Source organism: Aquarana catesbeiana, linkage group LG09, assembly GCF_042186555.1.
Source record: "Aquarana catesbeiana isolate 2022-GZ linkage group LG09, ASM4218655v1, whole genome shotgun sequence".
Classification (NCBI taxonomy): domain Eukaryota; kingdom Metazoa; phylum Chordata; class Amphibia; order Anura; family Ranidae; genus Aquarana; species Aquarana catesbeiana.
In genome coordinates this window covers 2,236,262-2,242,261 of record NC_133332.1, presented here as the reverse complement: position 1 = coordinate 2,242,261, position 6,000 = coordinate 2,236,262, and positions in this window count along the sequence as shown.

Below are 6,000 nucleotides of genomic sequence, written 5' to 3'. Positions count from 1 at the left end.
CTCACGTTACTGCCTTCATCCTCAACCTGGGTACCATCATCAGAGCCTTCAAAACGCTGCACATCCTCCAGCAGCATGTACCCTACACTGTGGTCGAACAGTTCGGGGGACTCCTCAGGGCATGATGGTGAGGCTAGGGAAGGAGTGACTGATGACATTGAGCCGATGGAAGAGGCCGCTTTGGCAGCTGCATTGGCAGACAAAGTACCCTGAGCCTGGGTGACAGAGGATGAGGAGGATGAGGACGGCTTGGTCATCCACTCTACCAACTCTTCTGCATGTTGTGGCTCAACATGGCCAGCTGCTGGAAAAAAAGGACAAACGTGCCCCGCGGCCACGTGCTGAGGATGTACCGTGTCCACGACCAGCACTGTTGGCTGTAGTCACAGAGCCTGCCTGCCCTCTTTTAGAGTCCTGTGAGCGTCTGCCTTTCCTTGGTGGCCTTCCAGACATGTTGTACAATTAGCAAAACAATGCCTGAAGTTTACTAAAAACAGTACACCAGGAACGGCCTACAGTCAGGTATAGGCTTGGCTGGACTTCAATGCAGTAGATATATATTTTATGAACTGCACCTCACTGAGTCACCTGCCGGAAAGTGTCTTTGAACACGCATTCCAGGAACGGCCTACAGTCAGGTATAGGCTTGGCTAGACTATATATACAAGCCTGTATATAAATATATTAAATGAACTGCAGCTCACTGAGTCACCTGCCTGAAAGTGTCTTTGAACACGTACTCCAAGAATGGCCTACAGTCAGGTATAGGCTTGGCTAGACTATATATATACAAGCCTGTATATATATATATATATATATATATATATATATATATATATCAAATACACTGCAGCTAACTGAATTAACTGACTGCCTGAAGTATATTAGAAACCGTACAGCAGGAATGGTCTGTAGTGAGATCTAGCTAAACTGGATACAGTGGATATATATATATATATATATATATATATATATATATATATATATATAGCAGTCTGACTGTGTATATATATATATATATATATATATATATATATATATATATATATATATGAAATACACTGCAGCTAACTGAATCAACTGCCTGCCTGAAGTAGATTAGAAATAGTACAGCATGGATGGTCTGCAGTGAGATCTAGCTAAACTGGATCAACTGCCTGCCTGAAGTAGATTAGAAATAGTACAGCAGGAACGGTCTGCAGTGAGATCTAGCTAACTGAATAAACTGCCTGCTCAAAGTAAATTAAATTACACTCTCTCTCTATCTCTCTATAATGCCAGAAACACATTACACAGGGCCGACGTGCAGGCGGCCTTGTATAGTGTGGGGCGTGTACTTAACCCCCTGAGCCATAATTGGCCAAAGGCACCCTGCCTTTGGCCAATTATGGCTCTGTTTGCTTACGGTGCTGTGATTGGCCAAAGCATGCGGATCATAGTGCATGCTTGGAAAATCATTAGCTAGCAAACCATTGCGATGAAGCTGGGAATTATGGGCCGTGACGCGACGCTCAAATTTGGCGCGAACGGCCCATAATGTTCAATTTTCGGCGAGCGATCGAACACCCGATATTCAAGTCGAACTCATGTTCGACTGGAACAGTCAGCCCATCCCTAGTCCCCAGTTATCCAGAAGGATAAGCCCCTGATTTCGTTCACCCTTTCTTGGGCTGAGTCGTCCATCGAGATACAGGCTCTAATCGACTCTGGGGCTGCAGGCCTGTTCATTGATCCTGCCTTTGTATCACAGCACTCGATTTCACTGCAGCTGTGTGACACTCCACTTGCCATTGAGGCTCTTGATGGGAGACCTCTACAGCCTGCCCATGTGACTCATGAGACCGTTCCGTTGTCCATGGCCGTAGGGGCTCTTCACCATGAGATAATACAATTCCAAGTTATTTCCTCACCTAAGTTTCCGCTGGTTATTGGTTATCCTTAGTTACAGAGGCACAACCCCTCTTTTGGCTCAGTGCTGAGGTTCTCTCCTAGTCACCACAATGCAGTGAGACATGCTTCCAGAAGGTAGCCAAGGTCCTGTGCACCTCTTCACTCTCCTCCCTGCCGGAGGAGTACCGCGATTTTAGCGATGTCTTTGACAAAGGCCAAGCCGGTATTTTGCCTCCACACTGGCCTTATGATTGTGCAATTGACCTTCAACCTGGTGCCATACCCCCTCGTGGCAGGGTTTATCCTTTGTTGGTCTTGGAGGATAAGGCCATGGAGGAGAATGTTGCAGACACACTTTCTCGAGGTTTCATCCGCAAATCCTCGTCTCCTGCTGGTTCCTTCTTTGTGAAGAAGAAGAAGAGTGGTGAACTGAGACCTTGTATTGATTATAGGGGTCTCAATCATTTCACGATTAAGAATGCCTACCCGATTCCATTGATTACTGAGTTATTTGACCGCCTCAAGGGAGCAACGGTTTTCAGGAAGCTTGATTTGAGAGGGGCATACAATCCCGTACGGATTAAGGAGAGAGATGAGTGGAACACTGCGTTTAATACCAGAACAGTGCACTGTCTAATTGGGCGACTATGTGGCAGATGAGATTTAATGTTGAGAAATGTAAAGTTATGCACTTGGGGGCTAAGAATTTGCATGCATCATACATACTAGGGGGGAGTACAACTGGGGGAATCCCTGTTGGAGAAGGATCTGGGGGTTTTGATAGATCATAAGCTCAATAATAACATGCAATGCCAAGCTGCGGTTTCCAAAGCAAGCAAAGTCCTTTTTTGTATTAAGAGAGGTATGGACTCCAGAGAGAGAGATATAATTTTCCCCCTGTTCAAATCATTAGTAAGACCTCATCTGGAATATGCAATTCAGTTTTGGGCTCCAGTTCTCAAAAAGGATATCGGGGAACTGGAGAAAGTGCAGAGAAGGGCAACTAAACTGATAAGAGGGATGGAGGAGCTCAGCTATGAGGAAAGATTAGAGAAACTGAATTTATTCACTCTGGAGAAGAAGAGATTAAGAGGGGATATGATCAACGTGTTCAAATATATAAGGGGTCCATATAGTGAACTTGGTGTTGAGTTATGCCTCGTACACACGGTCGGATTTTCCGACGGAAAATGTGTGATAGGACCTTGTTGTCGGAAATTCCGACCGTGTGTGGGCTCCATCACACATTTTCCATCGGATTTTCCGACACACAAAGTTTGAGAGCAGGATATAAAATTTTCCGACAACAAAATCCGTTGTCGGAAATTCCGATCCTGTGTACACAAATCAGACGGACAAAGTGCCACGCATGCTCAGAATAAATAAACAGATGAAAGCTATTGGCCACTGCCCCGTTTATAGTCCCGACGTATGTGTTTTACGTCACCGCGTTTAGAACGATCGGATTTTCCGACAACTTTGCGTGACCATGTGTATGCAAGACAAGTTTGAGCCAGCATCCGTCGGAAAAAATCCTAGGATTTTGTTGTCGGAATGTCCGAACAAAGTCCGACCGTGTGTACAAGGCATTACTCTCTTTATGGTCAGCCCAGAGGACAAGGGGGCGCTCTTTACGTCTAGAGGAAAAGAGATTTCATCTCCAAATACGGAAAGGTTTCTTCACAGTAAGAGCTGTGAAAATGTGGAATAGTCTCCCGCCAGAGGTGGTTCTGGTCATCTCAGTAGATTGCTTTAAGAAAGGCCTGGATACTTTCCTAAATATACATAATATAACTGGGTACTAGCATTTATAGGTAAAGTTGATCCAGGGAAAATCCGATTGCCTCTTGGGGGACCAGGAAGGATTTTTTTCCCCTGCTGTAGCAAATTGGAGCATGCTTTGCTGGGGTTTTTTGCCTTCCGCTGAATCAACTGTGGGTATAAAATTGGGTATATTGGATTGTACGATATTTTTTATTTTATTTATTTATTGCTTTTAAGGTTGAACTGGATGGACTTGAACTTGACTAACTATGTAACTATGTAACTATGTAACAGGCCATTATGAGTACCTCGTAATGCCTTTTGGCCTTTGTAACGCCCCAGCAGTTTTCCAGAAATTTTCCTCAGAGATTTGTTGCAGTTATGTGTGGTGGTTTATCTCGACGATATCCTCATATTTTCCAAGTCCCTGGAGAGCCACCACACAGATGTCTGTCGTGTGCTTCAGAAACTAAGAGAGAACAATCTCTATTGTAAACTGGAGAAGTGCGAGTTCCATCATGAACAGGTTAAATTCCTGGGCTGTCATTTCCACTGCTGGTTTTTCGATGGACCCAGAGAAACTTTCGGCAGTCCTACAGTGGCCCCGACCCGTGGGTTTACATCCTCTGAGGCGTTTCCTGGGCTTTGCCAACTATTATCGGACGTTTATTCGTAACTTTTCGTCTCTGGTCAAGCCCCTGACTGATATGACCAGAAAGAAAGGTAACCCACAGAGTTGGTCTCCGGAGTCCATTAAGGCCTTTGAGAGTCTCAAGGCTTCCTTTGTTTCTGCTCCTGTGTTGGCACATCCTGATCCTACGTTACCTTTTATCCTAGAAGTTGATGCTTCTGAGACTGGTGTTGGCGCCCTTCTGTCTCAACGTCCTACCTCTGAAAGCACTATGCATCCTTGTGGCTACTTTTCCAAGAAATTGTCAACTGCAGAGTGCAATTATGAGATTGGTGACAGAGTTGTTGGCGATCATTTTAGCCCTGAAAGAATGGAGAAATCTCCTCGAAGGTACCACTGTGCTGGTTCTCATTCTTACTGACCATAAGAATCTCACATTCTTGTCTAAGGCTAAACACCTCTCTCCCAGAAGGGCGCGATGGGCTCTTTTCTTGTCGAGTTTTAATTACATTGTCTTATTCTTACCCGGTACTAAGAATGTGAGGGCTGACGCCTTGTCACGACAATTTTCCTCCACTTCCAAGTTGGAGTCAGTTCCAGTACCTGTGATTTCTCCTGATCGTATTCTGGCTACGGTTCACACCAGTCTCACTTCTCCTTTGGGTGACAAAATTCTTGCTGCTCAAGTCCATGCTCCTCCTGAGTAACTTTGTGACCGCTGCTTTGTCCCAGAGAGTCTCCGTACTGCTGTGCTCCAGACTTACCATTCTCCCAAGGCTGCTGGCCACTCTGGGAAGAATCAACTCGTTTGGGCCATTTCCCAACAATTCTGGTGGCCTAGTCTACGGGCTTATGTAACTGCCTTCGTAGCTGCCTGTTCCATGTATGCTCAGAGTAAGACTCCACAACACCTTCCAGTGGGCCTCCTACAACCCATACCCAATGGAGAGAGGCCCTGGACCCACCTGTCTATGGATTTCATTGTGGAGTTACCCAACTCCCAAGGCAACACTGTTATCCTTATGGTGGTTGACCGGTTCTCAAAGATGTCTCATTGTATTCCACTTAAGAAGCTGCTCACTTCTAAGGAACTGGCTTCCATTTTTGCTTGGGAGATCTTTCACTTACATGGGCTACCCAAGGTGATTGTCTCGGACAGGGGTAGTCAGTTTGTCTCTCGGTTCTGGCGAGCCTTTTGTGCACAGTTGGGAATTTAGCTTGCTTTCTCCTCTGCGTATCACCCGCAGTCTAATGGGGCCGCAGAACGAGCCAATCAGTCCTTGGAGCAATTCCTACGTTGCTATATTTCTGACCATCATAACAACTGGTCAGACCTATTACTGTGGGCAGAGTTTGCTCACAATAGTGCCTTGAGTTCTGCTTCTCGATTGTCCCTGTTTATGGCAAATTATGGTTTCCAGCCTGACTCGTTTGTTCTGCAGAGTATTCCTACGCTAGAGGAGCATCTCTGTGGTCTTTGTTCCACTTGGGCACAAGTCCAGGAGGCTTTGCAACATGCTAACAATAGGTACAGACTCCATGCTGACCGCAGACGCCTGCCTGTGCCTTCCTACCAGGTTGGGGACAGAGTCTGGCTGTCGTCTCGCAACCTCCGACTTCGTGTTCCTTCTTTGAAGTTCGCACCTCGTTTTATTCCGTATCCTTCACACAATTAACCCAGTGGCTTACGCCTTGGACCTTCCTCCTAGTATGCG